Source organism: Lepisma saccharinum, chromosome 5 (genome assembly GCF_977018435.1).
Source record: "Lepisma saccharinum chromosome 5, izLepSacc3.1, whole genome shotgun sequence".
Taxonomy (NCBI): Eukaryota; Metazoa; Arthropoda; class Insecta; order Zygentoma; family Lepismatidae; genus Lepisma; species Lepisma saccharinum.
In genome coordinates this window covers 16,985,431-17,004,499 of record NC_139233.1, presented here as the reverse complement: position 1 = coordinate 17,004,499, position 19,069 = coordinate 16,985,431, and positions in this window count along the sequence as shown.

The window sequence follows — 19,069 nt, the reverse complement described above, 5'->3', positions numbered from 1 at the left end:
GTTCAACAAGTTTAATATTACATATTTGTCATGTGTGCCTAATTTAATCGATTGACATCTTTTTGCTGGGAGGAGACAGGCACCGTCGACATCTATACTGTTTCAAAGGCAACAGATCTTGTTGCAGGAGCACTCGCAGAGACACATGTAATACAGCACCAGCGAAAAATCAGGCGAAGCTAGGCCGACTCGGTAGCTTAGTGGTAGAGCAATGAATTGCCAGAGACCCGGTCCGAGTCCTGGTTGAGCCTGCATTTTTTGCTGAAAATCTACGCAGTACATCTCCTGTGTGTGCCTAATTTAATAGATAGAGCAAGTATCTATCAGTAAAATAAGATATGAAGCATATCCATGACTATGAAGCAACTTTTTGTCATTCAATTGGGTGATTTCACGTGGAACGACCCATACATAATTTTTGTACAAATGGTGATAGAGAAATGAATCTTCCACTGAGTATTTACTTTGTCCATGTGGGTATTTTTTAAACATAAGCTAGAAAATCGTCTGCTACATGAACGTTCAGTATGGGAAAAGTTACTAAGGCGTTAAAAAAAATTTGTGTCAAGTGGAAACAGACATGGATTGTGTGGACAGCTGTCGAGTCACTTGCAAAAATTGTCGATGTATATTGATGGTCTCTGTGGATATTTACTGAACTGATAAAATAACGATAATTGTTACACATTTTTTGCATTACATACAATTTATGGGGTTAATTATGGCACATTCATGAAAAAGTATGTTTTTTTTAAATTACGAGGTGTATGGGCAACATTGGTCGTGTCAGAGGGCAGTACCAGGTGTGTTCAATCAGTTTCCAGATGGAAGAAGAGATTTCAAATTTATCGTACCCAAAGATGAGTATACTCTGTTTTAGTTATCTCTGGAGAAGGAGAACAAGTCAAATCACCCTGCTCTCCCCTACACCTCTTAATTTATATATAAAAGGAACACTTCTTTAAAAATATGCCATAATTGACCTCATAAGTCGTCTGTTATGCATAAAGAAAATATAGTTCTTCTATCAATTCGGTAAATACCCTTGAGGATACATTTGATAAGTGTGTTAAAAGGTGTTGCACTATCTTCTATTTTTTTTCTTGTTCATGTGCATGTTCCTTAGCCAATGCAGCCTGCATTTTTCACTGAAAATTTCTATGTAGTACATCTGTGTGTGTGCCTAATCTTCAATAATTAAAATCTCTACGCTGGGAGGAACCAGGCAACGTCGAAGTCTACTGTGTTTCAAAGGCAACAGATCCCACTGTGGTAGCACTGGCAGAGACTATTCCACGCAGGCAAAACAGCTTGAAGGTAAAATCAGTCAAGCCCAGGCTGGCTCGGTAGCTCATGGTAGAGCAATGGCACAGACCCACATTCAAGTCCTGGTCGAGTCTGCATTTTTTGCTGAAAATTTCTACATAATAAAAATTATATCATACTATTAGATTCAATTTACAAAATATACACAAAACTACTCTGGTTATATGACTGTTTATATACTACATAGATATACATATTAATAAGTCTACAGAAATATGAAATTAACACTTTGAGAAAAACCATCAATTTGAAAAAAGAAACTGCATTTTGCAAATACAGCTTGTGTCTAGTCATGAATTCCATGTTGAAAGTTGTATTTTCAATTTAGATAAGTGTCTTTTTACAGTAGAGAGATAAATGAAAACTACATAACAAGAAAAATGCTATAATGTATTTTTATTGATTTGAAACACCTTATGGAAAAAAGCCAAAGATTTTTTCTTTCTTTTTCAAAAAAGTTTGTTTTTGTCCGACCACTTCCAACTCTAGCCATGACACCTCCAAAAATATACTATGAACAGAAATAAGATGAGAAGATGGGCATGTCTAGTCATATTCTTTGTATCTTTGAACCTTGTAATCAGTGAAGGGTCATTCCACGTCAATTCATCCAGGCCATGTCACCCACCATCCCCAATTTTGATGAAATTCGGTATGCTTATAGAACTTTTGATGCTGATTACAAAAATGACAACTTTTTTTAAATTGGTCAAGGGGTTCAGAAGTTACGTGCTTTTTAAGATCTCCGTGTACGCCACATGCGGCTCCACTTTGAATGACACGCTTTTGGTTATAAACGATCGTATCTTCCGTCGGGTTTGCCGTAGAAACTTCAAGTTCGTTTTCTTTTGTTCAGAATAGTATAACCTTTCATTTAAATAATGTTTCAGATGAATGCATCAATAAACATGTATTTTTATATATAGTTTTATGTATTTTTTTAGAAAAATAAATAATTTCAAGAGCGAATTTCATGCAATGCCCCCCCTTCAATTTCCCCCCAATTTTATATGTAGGTAGCTCAGAGTGTGTACTAATGCCTGATGAAAAAATTGCGATGGGCGGTTCAGAGACAGGGTGATAAAAAAAATCATTTGCATAAAATGACATTAGAAGTAAATCTTCTTAAGAATTAGCACAAAACCTGAAGTACAATATGTTTCAAGCTACAATATTCAAAATTTATGTTCACTATGTGTGAATGTAAGCATAGGCGTAACCTGGCGGGGTCAAAGGGAAACACTTGCCCCTACCGAATTTATATATTAATTAAAATTTACAAGTTAAATATATATTGTGATCCTCCTGCACTTGAGGAACAAACGAATAAAGAGTAATAATTGTGTTTTTTTCAAATGTATTTATCAAATAATCCTGGACACTATTTTTATGCGATGGAAAACTTTGTGATTATCTCAACCCGAAGATAGTTTCCAAGTGACACCCATTAAGATAGTACCTAAAAATAGTACTTTATGCATTGCCAAAATTTCATGTACTATAAATTGTGCCGTTCACATTTTACATGTATATTTTGACCATTCCAAACACACTAAAGTATTTGACTTATCACTAAGTACATATGTCCATCCATTTGTATTCATATATTTACATTATTACTGCTAATAAATGATGGAAAACACAGTCAGCTTTGCTTGAACGATTATAATTAAAAAAATCATTTGTATGCTGACCATGGTAATTTGAATATGGTGTCATTGATTCCACTTGCACCTATTTTTTCCCTCCATTCCAAGTTCAAAAAGATCCAAAGATCCACTCCCTCGTCAAATGACTTTTTCCTAGCTGGACAACAACATTCCAAACGAACACAGCAGTCTATCAAAAACAATGTAGTTTTCACATACAATTAGAAATGAATTACAGTAAAGCGTGGATGTTCTAAATTTAGCATGCAACAAAGCATAGCTTCCTTGCCAGCAATTCCAAGAAAATTCTTTCACGTAGCATCCGGGGAAGGTACATATTTTATTTTTATAGTCTTGAACAGAATTGTCCAATTCAGCTATTTCCCTACTGCAAAAAGTAACTCTTGTTACCATTGTTAACGTTACAGGTACTTACTTTTAATACTAGCTAGTTACAGTTAGAATTCCTAAATAAAAAGTAACTGTACTTGTAACTTTGTAACTATTTTGTTTGAAACACTAGTTGTTTAACAGTCAGATCAAAATAGTATGTGCTGATGTAATATGTTTTGTATGACTGTATGGTATGACTTTTGTGAAGAAGTGGCTTTCCGAATTCCAACTGTAAACAATTATGTAGTAGCATGTGTGTGCGTGACTCAAACTTGTTTGTAGGATAGTTTCAAAAGTCCACGTGAAAATGGATATGCAGCTATTAAATTCTCAAATCAACAAGGTCCATCAACTTCCTATTACTGGCCACAAAATATTCTGTGTCCAGTGGACATTAACAATACAAATGGATGGACATATGTACTTAGTGATAAGTCAAATACTTTAGTGTGTTTGGAATGGTCAAAATATCCATGTAAAATGTGAACGGCAACAATTTATAGTACATGAAATTTTGGCAATGCATAGAGTACTATTTTTAGGTACTATCTAAATGGGTGTCACTTGGAAACTATCTTCGGGTTGAGATAATCACAAAGTTTTCCATCGCATAAAAATAGTGTCCAGGATTATTTGATAAATACATTTGAAAAAACACAATTATTACTCTTTAATCGTATGTTCCTCAAGTGCCAGGAGGATCACAAAATATATTTAACTTGTAAATTTTAATTAATATATAAATTCGGTAGGGGCAAGTGTTTCCCTTTGACCCCGCCAGGTTACGCCTATGCTTACATTCACACATAGTGAACATAAATTTTGAATATTGTAGCTTGAAACATATTGTACTTCAGGTTTTGTGCTAATTCTTAAGAAGATTTACTTCTAATGTCATTTTATGCAAATGATTTTTTTATCACCCTGTCTCTGAACCGCCCATCGCAATTTTTTCATCAGGCATTAGTACACACTCTGAGCTACCTACATATAAAATTGGGGGGAAATTGAAGGGGGGGCATTGCATGAAATTCGCTCTTGAAGTTATTTATTTTTCTAAAAAAATACAAAACTATATATAAAAATACATGTTTATTGATGCATTCATCTGAAACGTTATTTAAATGAAAGGTTATACTATTCTGAACAAAAGAAAACGAACTTGAAGTTTCTACGGCAAACCCGACGGAAGATACGATCGTTTATAACCTAAAGCGTGTCATTCAAAGTGGAGCCGCATGTGGCGTACACGGAGATCTTAAAAAGCACGTAACTTCTGAACCCCTTGACCAATTTAAAAAAAGTTGTCATTTTTGTAATCAGCATCAAAAGTTCTATAAGCATACTGAATTTCATCAAAATTGGAGATGGTGGGTGACATTTTCACAAAATTCTGGATGATTTGACATGGAATGACCCTGAAGTTTCCAAATAGTCCAGTAACATGCCTAGTTTGGTCTATTGAGGATGCCTGCCAAATATGGCTGTTGTTGTTTATACACAAATTGAATTTCTAGGTTGTGTGGGTTCTGGTTAAGCTTGGTGTAAATCCTATGCTTCTGATGGCACTTATGTCAAAAATACAATTATGCAATCAGGAAATGCGCTTTGCACTGTGTTAGTAAATACTAACAGCAGGGTAGAATGGATTTGTACATTCACAGACTATTGTTTTACACGTTGACTCAATGGACCATTGTTGTTTTGTCGCAAACTGTCTTATGACCGAGACCAAATTTTCACCAAGTGTGCAGCTGACCATCAGAGTCTTGTGTTAATATCTTGCTTCAAATTGTTTCAGGCAAAAGTAATATAATGTGTTGTGTTGGTTCATGTGTGGTACAGAAGTTTCAGACATGTATAATGCAAAAAAGTTCAAGAATTAACCTTTAGAGGAGATGATTTGGGAATTCCCGACTGTTCAGGATCATGCAAAGTCAGAAAATAATTTCAGTAACCTGGGATCGGAATCCTTTTTCCCCCTATCAAAATACCAAGTTTTTGGAATCGCACACACCCCTAACGATGGCCCAGTAAATGACAGAGCAATTGATCCTGAAATAGGTTCCTGGCCTGTCTTGAAATTGATGCGAGGAAAAAAGGTTCCTGGACCAAATTGAAATGATTTAAATATGAAAAGGTTCTACACTTGTCTGGAATCCCTTTACTTTTGCTGATTTTCTCTCCCAGTCCAGGATTGAAGTTATTGACAATTCATGGACCAGGGTTGACCGATTAAAAGTTGCTTTCTAAACGAGTACGTTCTGTTGTTCTCTCATGGGCCATGTTCAAAAACCTCCCTTGTCGAAGTGTTACATAATGCAATGGACCATATTAGTGTCACGTCACATGTTGCTCCAGCATCCGATCCAAGAACCGCAGCCAATAGGAGCCGTCGATGAGGTTACGTGAAGCTGCTGTGCTCCCAGCAGCTATCACAACAAGGAAGGGCAGAGCTGCTACATAAAGGAAAATTGTCCTTTATGCAAGGAAATTCAGAGCAAATGAGGCTGTTGATTGTCAAACCTTTCTGGTGCCAACACCACCCCTGTCGTGTCCCTAAAGAATTTTGTTTGTCACTTGGTTGCCCTAAGCTTATATTGCAGCGTGATGGAATGGCTATTCAAACAAAGGCAAGAAGCAAGCGAACGAAAACAACTCTCTCTGCAAGTAGTGACTTGAGAGGTCTCAACCAAGGGAAGGAACACGCACAAGAGAATGAGGCTACATTGAGAGGGATAATGTGACTGCAGCGTTTGCGTTTCACCCATTTCTGCCACTATGCACGGCCTTGTTACTTAGATTCTCGAGACAGCCAGCACCTGGATTAGTCTTTTGTGCTCACAAGTGGAGAATTGTTTTTTGTCAGGTCTGTAATCACAAGCAGGGTTGTTGAAGGTCCAAGAACCCATATATTCTATTGGGTTCTTCAATAGGTTTGGAACATTTTTTCTCACACAATTTAAAATTCGATCCAAGTTGCATATTGTTTCATTTCAATTTGGAACTTGGACCCTATTTAAACTGATTCGGAAAAAAGGTTCCTTAACAGTATTTAAATTCATCTGGAAAAAAAGGTTCCTGGACCGAATTGAAATACTTTACACAGATAATAAGGTTCTTTATGGTCCAGAACCCATTTATACTTCCGAATTTTCTCTCATGGACCAGAATTCAATTTATATAACATTCCTGGACCTTTAACAACCCTGCAGGGGAGTCCTGGCATTGTAGCGCACTGTGCTAACCATTCCACAACAGAGACTGGTGCTACATTTGGCTAATTGTGACCAATGGATCGAATGGTGATGAGATAGGGGCAATCATGTGAACACACATGGACAACACAAAACAAATCCCCACAGAGGATTATACTTACTGTAGATCCAGGAGAGACATCCTCATTAGACCATAATTTGAACTGACAACAATAGAAAACTGTTTATGTGCGGGAACGGAGCACTTGCAAGGGATATTTTCACTACTACATCAAACATGTTTTAAATCAATTCATTTAACAGATAATTATACAAAAATGAGATGTGCAGAATATCATAGTGATATTTGTTTTGGTTCTTGATAAAGATGACATCAAACATTGCTGAAATTCATGTTCTATGTCATTGAAGTAGAAGCATCCTTTGTCCTGATGTCAACTGGTCATTTAAGGCATGCAGTGCTGTCTGCTCGCCCATAAACTTAGCATGGGTCATGAAAGTGACAGCCAAACTGATATGATTGAATTGTTTTAAGTCCACTTTATGCACATAAAGGCTAATCGGGACAGGACCTACAGTTTATAATGAGATCCGAACCACTGCCACTGCCTCCAATGGGTATCAAACCCAGAACCCCTAGATTACAAGGCCATGACGGTACCACTGCACCATCAGGAGGCCACAACTTGATATGAGATCGAGACAGTACCATGTCATACCTTGTCTCATTTTGATACAGTCGCTAGAGGTCAGGTTGGGAGCCAACCATTTAGTGCATACAGCTAATGAGATAAGGCAGCTATTTTGTAAAACAAAATACAGGGTGAGGCAAAAATTAGTTTACATAGGTGAATGGCCACCATGGTTGCCAGACCTAACACCCTGGATTTTTACATGTGGGCACGTACAGGCCATCATGTACAGTAAGAAAATTAAAAGGCTGGACCATCCTAAGAAGAAAGGATCACAGGTGTCATCTTCCAAATCTCCCCCATCACACTAACAGAGGTATTGAACAACTGGGAGCGTGAAACTGAAGCAAGCATTAAAGGAGATGGTGCGGATATTGAACACAAACTCTAACTGTAACCATTACACAAGAATCATATGTATGTTTGTATGCAAGTATTTATTTTCCAAGAGCAGGGGACTATGTTGAAAATAAATAAATTTATGTTTCTGCAATATTTTGTTTTCTTGGTGTGTACTAGAACATCCCATGTGTATATATATACACTGTATATAAATCCTATGCAAGTCGTGAGCTTCATGAATTTGGTAACAACCAGGTCCATGGCTAGACATTACTGCAAATGCAACCCTGATTTTACGTTCTTAATTTGATATTTTCCTGCATTTTAAGATTTTTCTGCTTGATACGCTGGAAATTGTAAAATCGAGATTTCACTGTATTTGGTACGGAGCACTACAAAATTTACCTTTAATTGTAAATACAGAATAAACCACATACTATTGGAAACTACAGAGATGCTATGATTTGAACTGAGAACCAAAAATGCCTTTCTATAGCCATCTACAATTATTATCTATTTTTTTTTTTTTAGAACCGTTTTGGAGAATCAGTGTAGCTGGGGGTCTATGGTATAATGAGAATCTCACAAATACACCACTACAAGCTCAGGTAGTTTCTGAAATAACTGATAGTTGATATGAATGGACATGACCTTTACATAAGTGTACTTTTTTTTTTTACCTTTTGCTGAAATTCCAATTATAATCAAGAATCAAGAAAAATTAACTATTTTTGATTAAATCTAGTTCTTCCTCACGTAGTTCCAACCTAGTGCTTTCTCTTTGATTTTTGTTATTTAGCACTTTTGGCTAATTACAATGATGTAGACAAGTGTTAATGCAGAGGCGTCTCCTGAACGCATGCATCAATTGTGGGAAAAAGGACAGCTTGCTCTGCGACGACGTTCATGAGCATTTCTACATTCTCATTTCTTCATATAGGAGAAGTATTTATTTTACACGAAAGCACTGAACTAAGCTTTGTAACGACCCTGCGTGGTCGCCACTCAATTATTATTAGACCCTGCGTGGTTGCTATATTCGTTTTAATATCGGATGAAAGAGTTGAGCGGAATGTCCCTGCGAGGCGTACGCTTTTAGTTTAAATGTATTCTGTAAATATTAACGGATCCACCTCTAAGTTTATTAGCTTCACTTATTATTAGACCCTGCGTGGTCACTGTATTCTGTAAAAGTTATCAATTATTGTCATTTAAACTGTTTAGTATTGCAGAGTCCTGCATGACTCATTATTAATTGTATTGTGTGGATGCACACAGTTTTAGTTTGCCTCTAGTGATTTTTCCACTAGTGTTTTCTCAATGTCAAATCACGATAATTCTCAGTAGGAGTTTGCAATATGTAAAAAAATGAGTTGGCAACATTTACTTGTAGTTAGAATTTTCTCCGCCCATGCGCCACCGCGTGTATAAAACCCAGCGCAGCGAGACCGGAGCTCAGTTGGCTCCTGGATGTCAACTGGCAAACATCCTGGGGAAAACCGGCCATCCAGCCAGAAGCCTAGCAGCCATCCCAGAAGGAAGGAAGGAAGGATGGAGGAAGAAAGAAGAAGAAGAGCCTAGCAGAAACCTAACTACCTGGTCTAATCGCTTCGGCTGATAGGTGCCAGGATCTACCTGCCCGGCTTGTCTGGGAGCACCAGGACCTCCTTCCTAACCTGCCGTCCTTGTACAGGAGACACCGGTCGGCTTGCCGATTCCTAGCTAGCGCCAGGGGTGTCGCGGCATCCTTTAATCCTTTACCCAGCGTCTGCTTGTTGGAGGTGCCGGCTGGCTACGGCCAGTTCCCAGCTGTTGTTGGGGTACCATGCACATACTACTTTCTCTTACAGGGGAGCCCGTGACGTCGGCCGCGAACAGCGCCCTAAATAAAATTAGGTCCCTATACTCCCCCTGGCGCCTCACTGCGAAATTGAATGGTCCCTGCCCCCTTTGAGTCCAGAAGTGGTGAATGCACGTAAGTGATAAAGGTTAAAGACTAGTGTGCTAACAGACTTTCTTATGATAAGTTTATAATAAACATTTTATATATAAAGCTGTTGTTCACGTTTTACCCAGCAAGCCCTGAGATATCTAGAGTCTGTGTCCACCGATTGAATTAAGGAAGTTAGCACTTATGGGTAGACTTTTGCCGTCGTCCTAATTGAAGTGTGGCGATTACGTGGATGGGACGTTGCGGCTTATATTACATTTCTTGGATCTGAAGTGACGAATGCGTCAATTGTGGGAAAAGAATTATTACTTTATTTTACTTCAGATCTAAGCTTAGTTGAGCGCTCTCGTGTAAAATAAATACTTCTCCTATATGAACAAATTAGAATGTAGAAATGCTCATGAATGTCGTCGCAGAGCAAGCTGTCCTTTTTCCCACAATTGAAAAGTTGACACGGAAAACGATGTAAGTGCCAAAAAGTAAATTTTTCAGGAGAAACATCCTTCTCCATGCCAATGACCCTTGAGTTGCATCCGATGCCACCTTACGGCATCAGTGAGAACTACATGCATGTACTTGGCACTTCCATATCTCTCTAGACCATTGGCAATGAAACATAGATTGTTGTCCATGCAAAGTTGGATTTTTTTACCAATTTGGCACTTGCATCCTTTTCCATGTCAAGGCTTCAATTGATGCATGCGTTCACGAGATGCCTCTGGGTTAATGTGATGAAATTGATGAGGTGACACGCAAAGAATGCCCAGGCTGGGATTTGAGTGGGGTTGAGTTGGTGTTTTAAGTCCACTTTATGCACAGTAAGGCTAATCGGGACTGGACCTACAGTTTAAAGTGGGATCCGAACCACTTGTGCCTCCACCGGGTATCGAACCCGGGACCCCTTGATTACAAGGCAATGACGCTACCACTGCGCCATGGGGGAGGCCCGGCTGGGATTTGAGCCTGGAAAGCCCTGACATCATAGCATCCTGTGCTAAGAACTCTGGCATGGTGGTTGGTGCTAGAGTCTTGTCACAGAAATATAAGCTTTTTAATTCACGCAGTGATGTATCAAATGATCTGGTTCAACGTCTTGAATTGAGTACAAAATCGATTCTTGAACTGAGATACAGGGATCATGTATCTCCTTTCTGTACAAATCTAGATCGATCCTCAGAATGTTGCACAACTTTACTCTAAAATGCAATTACATCAAAACAACCTGCTTATCAAGCAGATTTTCAGTGCTTTCTGATTCTCTCAGCCTCCACACCAGATTGAGAAAGAGGAAGAGATCTCAACTACTCATTTCCCTTAATATGCAAGTGAAACATTTTTACTATGCACAAACAGTTAGTACATTAGTGCAAGCTAACCTCAGGCACAAATTCATAATATTGTAACTTGTAAATGATTGTCAGAGGGAATGGGAAGAGAGGGAGAGGCATTAGTTTGAGATGCAAGTCCACTTTATGTATAGATAAATGATAAATCAGGACTGGAATTTTAGTTTAATGTGGGATCGGAATCACTATATAACTCCACCACGTATTGGAACACAGGATCCCTTGATTACAAGGTGATCATCACCACATTGCCAGAGTAGGCAGGAAATGTTAGTGACAGAGTGGCCATGTCTGCACTGCATGTGATATATGTAAAGAAAGGTTTCTTAATTAAATATTCAAATGAATAACACATTTTCAATTTATTTTCATGAAAATATATATGTGCATGTATGTACACAAATACCTTAACTTTAATATAACATCATCATATTCTCATTATTTAATAAATTAACATTTTTCCTTTGTAAGAATTTATTAAAGTAACAAAAAATTATAAGATTTTAAATGAAACATAAATCCACATGTAGAAACAATTTGTCTTTATTTTTTTTATGAATACACTAATTATACCGATAGGAAGATTAGATTCAAATGTTAAATTTTACACATATCAGTTACAAAACCCAAATCTGGGATTTCAGTTGTGAATCGTAACTGCCGGGTGGGTCATAAGTCAGTTGTCACTAGCAATCTTTAGACTGTTTTGCCTAGCATAGTGGAAGTCAGTTGTGAACTTGACTAGTGGGTATTACCCATAAGTCAGTCGACACTAGCAGTTATTGGAGTCTCGTGTGAAGTTCTGTGTGACATTGATTTTTTGTTGTGTGATGTTTGTTGTTATTGCACCAAATGCATTTTTGACAACTGACTTATGGCCCACCCGCACAGTGTGTGCTTCACACTGAAAAGGCTAATTTCCTGATGAAATTTACGTATGTGGACCCTTGAATGAAACATATCAAATATCTCCCCAAGTTCAGACATCATTAATGTGGCAACAGAAGAGAAGTCCACTTCATGACAGGTCCTTTTTGACAGACAAAAAACACTTATGAAATATCGTCATAAAATATTAATGAACATTACAATATAGAATCAAATGGACACTTTAAAATGAAGGAGAGAATATCTGTGATACCATATAATCAAATTGAAAGCAGGGAAATGTTTGCAAATTTGAAACATTGGAATGTAGGAAGTATTTTCAGACATTAATAATCCCTTTTAAGTTTTCTATTTGATCTATAAAACATGAATTTATAATTTCTGAATCATGTTATATGCAGCAACATAAATCTTGCACCACTGTGCTTTTTGTCTGGTGAAGGGACCTGTCTCATAAAGTTAATTACTATCAGCTGTGGTTTGAAAGCTATGTCACCACAATAATGATTTCTGAACTTAGAAATATTTCATGGTGGTCAGGTAACGGAGAAGTGTATGTAAAGTAAGAAACTAATATTGAATATGTGAATGTCAATATTGGACAACTGCAAGGAATTATCATTTAAATTAGTTTCAAAAATCTCGAAACGTTGATCTTGTGTTTTTCTGTTCTAATAAAATTAACCTGTCATTAACAGTCTTCAATTCTTCTTTCATTTTGTTCTCTAACTGTTCATTAGGCCTAACACATGCAGCGGCAACAGAATCAATTTTTGTTGTTACTTCAGAGACAATGTTGTCTAACCTACTACTGACATTCTTTATGTCTTCATTAACAGCCGAAAACTTTGTGTTCAGCTCCAGGTGGATGTCCAATATTGACATTCACAAATAGTACAATTAAGTATTTATGGTCGTAATAATCCATTAAGTGAAAATATGTAGGTTTATATCAGACTGGTTCATAACCATTAAAAATTAATTGCACATCGATACATTCCTATTGTGTATTTTAAAAATTCTGAAAATATGTTCCAGCCAACAGCTTTACTGGCCAAAATAATTGTAAATTAACAAAATTCAAAACAGGTGTGTGAAACAATATAGCTTTTCTGTTGGAACACCAGCACTCTAACTTACATGACTAGAATTTATGAATACATGTAACATATAAACACAGGAAAACCTTGTTGATACATGTAAATCAAGTTCAAGGGACATAAAGAAGTCAATTTAGAACGAAACAACTTTTCAATGTGGGATATGCTATTCAAGTGAAAGTACAATAAGAGTATAAATTATTCCAATAACAATTATTTTAAACCTGGCGTACATAAATTTTGAGTCTTCAAGAAATCTTGCACATACTGTATTTATTAGAGTACCCTGTGCATTTCTTTTACTAAATATGTGGCAGAAAATGAGGGTAAGTACTGCTCAGTAAAGAAGAGAAAACCCCTGGCAAATATGCAAACTAAAATGCACCCCCACTTGTTTCTGTCCCGGTGAACGGCAGCAGACAAGAATATGGGGGAAATCCTTCTTTTCCTCTGCTCTCAAATGGCATGCTGTTGCCACGTTGCCTCACAGCTGTTTTCCGACATGGAATTCTGGCGAACCTGCCGCAAAACACGACGTTCAGGGTGGCACGGTCAGTTGTTGAAGAAGAATGGATAGCGTTTGGGACGATTCCCGATTTAAATAATCAATAACAATAAAATCTATTGTCATGGTTGTGATTCTTACTATGCGATACTAAATAATACCATCTAAGAAACAGATTTTATCTTCAATTTAATTATTAATTATAATTATATCCTATTGGGGGGACCAGGCCAGAGGTGCTAACTTACGATAAATTTGGGGGGGGGAAAGGTTCGCATAAACAATATTTATGTAAATAAATAACCTGTCAAATATACACACAGCTTACTTTTTAAAAAGAAAGAATGATTTGAAGTTTTCTCTGGCAATCAGCCAGGCGATTTCCAGATAGGCTTTCGAGAGCTAATGTCACTCATCTCCAGGGATTGAAGTGAATCCCTTAAGATGTAAGTGACGAAAGCTCGGAAACCTATCCGGAAATCACTTGGCTGATTGCCCGAGAAAACCTCTTCAATATTCGCTTCAAGAATTATTAAAGAATGATTTTTTTTTTTTGTAAACTTACCATTTACAGTGGAGTGCAACCCAAATCCGACTCGTCACTAACATTCACCTGACTGTCATTATCGCACCGTTTGTTAACCTCAATGGCACTTCCACTCTCATCTTAATTTGAACCATTCTCGTCTGAATCCAAATCATCACCGCTCATGTGACTTGCATCCTCCCAGCAGTCTTCAATTACCAACTTGTCAACTTCTACTTCAATACTGAATACCCAATATTCCTCTTGTTTCCCCTTTACTTTTTGGCAAGACCTTTTTCCATTCTTCTTTGGGAAAGTTCTGAAATTCTTCTCTTACAACTTCCAGTATTCTGCCCAAATTACGATCCACATTTTGTGATGCAGTATGACCCTTTATGATACCCCAAACATACTCAATAGGGTTTAGATCGCAATAAGGTAGAAGACGAAGTACGGTGTGGCTGTTTTCTGCTGCAAGAGTGTCGACCCGATATTGCGAGGGCATTTTGTTGGTTTTGATTAGCTGATATAATTCAGCCTTTCGAAGATTATCTGAAAATTCAATTGAATTGTCTTTTAACCAGTCCTCCATTGCAGCTATAGTGCTGCCTATTGTGGGAGGTTTGTTGACTTGCACAGAATGGTAATAATGCTGTTGGAGGGAATATTTGGTAACAATTGAATTTCAAACCATCGGTCAAAATTTTCAGCATTCATTTCCCCATGATATTTTTTTTTTGTTTTCTGTTTTGAAGATAAGTAGACAGTTTGGTACGAAACTGTTTTCACTCCCGGCATAAAGGATGATCACCTTTCTTCCAGCACTAAAGCACCATGTACACTGCCTTCACCCTGCCAACACTTTCACTGTGCAGTTCTCATGGATCCATGTTTCATCTAAGTATATAACTGGCCTCTTCACGTCACTCTTCTCATTTCACCTCAATGCCCTCAGAAAACTGGTTCGATTGGACATGATGTCACTCCTTTCCACCAAAGCACTTCTCACGTTTTTGCTCTTTCGGAACGAAATCCTAAGTCAAAAGTCCTAAAATAATGTTGCAAAGAGTTCGACGACTACCCCGAAAATTAATTTCTTTCTTTAATTTCGAAAGCACTTTTTTTTACTGTCTGTACTTCATGTTCAATCGTATAAAAATTACCAATAGTTCTTCGAATCAAACACTTGTCAAAGTCGTCTGCAACAATTCTACGCTTTTCGGCAGACCTGTGCTTACCTGGTGTCGTAAATTTCCCCCCGGAATTTTCTTCCTTTCTAATTTTCTTTATGAAAGTGTCCGACATTCGAACTGCAGCCGCCGCACGCTTTGCAGCTTGATTGACCGGAAACGTATATCATCCTTCTCTCGCTTCGTTGTCAAAAAATTTAACAACATTCGAAATCACCTCTCGGCTCTCACTATGTACGGTTTTGTCCTTCATTTCGGTACAAACAACATACACAACAGACGCACTCGAACTCAATGACCTTTTGTCCATGTAAGTTTGGCAACATTGAAAGGGTGTCAGGAATTGAGCAGTCCTGGCTACCCCCCACCTCCCACCCGACCCAACCAGTTGCTCACAGGACAGCAGGGCCAGAGATACTTTCTCATCTTTGCTGAGCAGTACTGCAATGGGCATTTTTCACTCGAGCGGAAAATAGTTTGCACAGCCAACACTAGATGGCATACAGAATTGATAAGTTCTTCCACTTGAGAGACTCTCGAACCCTATTAGTATACGTATTTCTGTAATTTGTCTATGGTAGTGGGCCTTCAAATATGGATCGTGAAGTAAAAGACGAAGTGAAATTAAAAAATAAGTGAACATAGTCATCATATCCACGTTAAAATGCAGTTTTGTATATCTTACCAAGATACGTGAAAATGAAATAGATGGGCTGAAACTGCCTAGGCTGACATTTTATGTTTCTACGATTATTGTCGCATTAAAATTATGTTCGATTGAATGTTATAACTGCATTTTATTATTTTGCAGAATATGATTATCCTTTTCGGTAAGTGAGCAGTGATGTACACATATTTGTTGCACTGTGATACAATATTTGTAATCATTTGGAGGATCCCCCCTCCTATCTTGGGACATCTCTACCAGGAATAATCATCTCCCACCCACTGGATATAGAACCATATTATTGCACATATCATTCTTGTAAAGTTCCACTTCAGTTCAGTTCATTTTAATTTTAAAGTCGCGTACAATTTATGGCAAATATGTACCACATCCAATGCCTTTTAGAAGCCATGTATTCAGTATTTTCTCAGACAACTAGAGAGAATTTTATTTAAAAAAATACTGAGTTGAAATTGTTCTTGACCAATTTGTAAAACATTTATACATAGCTGTACCTAATGGCACTTTTCAAGCACATTCAGTATTTATATAAAACCGAAATCCTTCAGATCTCAAGAGCAAGCAAAGAAAACCATACGTTCTAAAGTAGTTGTTTTTTTCTTTTCAATCTTTTGTGGACAATATGAAGAGCGGGCCAAGGTTTCTTTCTGTATGTACTGGTATTAGATGCATATTCATGCATGTGTTTTTGGGTGACATCAATTAATTCCTCGTTCATGTGAAAAAGTGAACTTGAATGTAAGCAAAAGCATGTGCACGTCACAGTTAAAGATTTTCTAAGTATACCCAATACATAGGTAAAAATAAGTGCTCCCTCTGATAAAATCACAAACTGAACCCTGTTTTAAAGTCTAGGAAACATTTTATTTCACCTAGGAATGATATCGCCATGAAACGAGTAGAGAATCGTCATCACATCCTTATCTCGTCTTCCGTGCGGTGAGGTCCTTCTCCTTCTTGTTTGTGTACTTTTTGTTTCGGTTTCCACTCGGAAGTTATTAAAACTTATTCTAGATTCACTTCATGCTCAGATAGGCTAATTGGGACTGGATGTACAGTTTAAAGTTGAATCCAAACCACTGTGCATGTGGGACCTCTTAATTACAAGGTGACATATCTCATCCTGACCCACGAAATATTTAGTATAAGTAACACATACATCGTGTCACCACTCAGTTTCACGTGTGTGTGTGTAAGGTTAATTTATTTTTAAGTGAAAAGAGATACAAAAGCAATTCTGGTGGGAAAGAAGAAAGGAAGGTTGTAAATTTATAGCCTGTGATTGTAGTTGATGTAAAATCCGCTAGAGGTGCTACTTGTTGATAGCTAAAATGGCAACGAAGGTAGAGCAAGCATATTGCGTAATGGAATTTGCACAAACAGGGGCAGTTGTTACAGTTCAGACACACTTTCGTGCGAAATTCAAGAAACAACCACCACATAGACACTGCATTACACGCTGGGTGCGGAAGTTTGAATCAACTGGATGTCTGTGCAGTAGAAAAATTCCCGGAACGTCGAGGGAGACAGTGGATAGGATTATCGTTTTGACATCTACCATGTTACCCAGGGTACTCATATCCAACATTTGTAATTGCCCAGGTAAATTTACAACCTTCCTTTCTTCTTTCCCACCAGAATTGCTTTTGTATCTCTTTTCACTTAAAATAAATTAACTTTACTTTTGTACCATTCTTTTTGAATAACCCTGTATATATGTCATTAAAGCAACAACTTTTCTTAATACAGTTTTTCTGCTTTATATTTTGTTTCGATGCTGCGTACCGTCGAAATACAGAATTTTATCGTGAATAGATGAAACCGGGCAACACAGGTTCGCAATTGTCACTAATGGATTAACTTTGCAACTAAGAAAACAAAATATACAACTTATTTGAAAAGAAATCAATAAGATATACAATTGGTATGTCTGAATAAGACAGATAGTATTTATTTTAAGCAATTTCTTCAAATATGATGCCAGAGTTTCAAACGAAATTGTCTCGATTATCAAGTTCCACCTTGCTTTGATTTTGCAGAGATTTATTTCAGTCCAGTCTCTAAATTTGAGAGGAAACAGAGACTTTTTTTTATCTCAGTACCATCTCTTTTTTAAAAAATCTCTTAATACATATACAGTGAAACATCGATTTTACGTTTTCCAGGGGACCAAACTGATCAAGCTTAAAATGCGGGAAAATGTAAAACCGAGGAAAATTTCTTAATAATTTGCTATGTTGGGACCATCAAGGTTGAATGTATGTGTATGTGGGAAAATGTAAAATCGGGGTTCCACTGTATAGGTTTAAGTATCGTTATCCAAACACCCTCTTACAAAGTTATGAAAATAATGGGTGAGGTACAAGAGTACATTGTACCCCCAAGTTGGTCTGTTGTGGGTCGTCTCGTTTGTGCAAATATTTCCATTTGAAAAATACAAATGAAAAGAAGGTCCGTCATATACTCTTCTGATGAAGATTTGTATCTTATCTTCGAATAGACACGATCACTTCTTTAGAAAAGTGTACCCCCTTACGCAAAACAGCATTTGTCTGGAGTGTGATTTCCTGAAAGTAAACTTTACCTGATTCCAACGTTCACACATTTTAAACAATTTTCATCTCTTTGAAGAGGTTTTAAAGAGAACTGGATAATAAACTAACTAGTATTATCAAGTACAATGTAGTAGAATAAGTTTACAATGGCTTGAATTTCTGTGGTAAGGAAGATAATGCTTATTAAGTTATGAACAATATAAACCTCTCTTATTGAGCAAAATAAAAATAGGTTCTTTTAACAGTAGCACCTTGCATATGTCAAATTATCTAAGAAGGGTACAGGGAGTAAAATTGGATTTAAGGGGGTACAGTACACCTTCAAAAATTTGCAGGGGTACAATGTACAATAACAATATAATGTACCCCTGTACCCCCCCAATTCCTACGCCACTGGTTTTAGGTTGACAGTGCTACTTATACTCTGAAATACAAGTCATTGCCAATCATTCTGCTAAGAGTGCAGTATGGTCTAGCATAGCATGCTCAAGCGTGGGAGACTGAAATGAGTGAAAGTGATCCTCTGCAGTACTCTAGTACATGACTTGTGTGGGTATAGAGTACTACCAGATATAACCATTGTTTATTTTGTATATTTATGCAATCTGTGGTGCACGTTATGGCAACGGGGCCTCTCTTGTGGTGCTTTTAACACTGAAAGTACTTGACCTGGCCTGCAAAGTAACAAAGGATGCAGGTG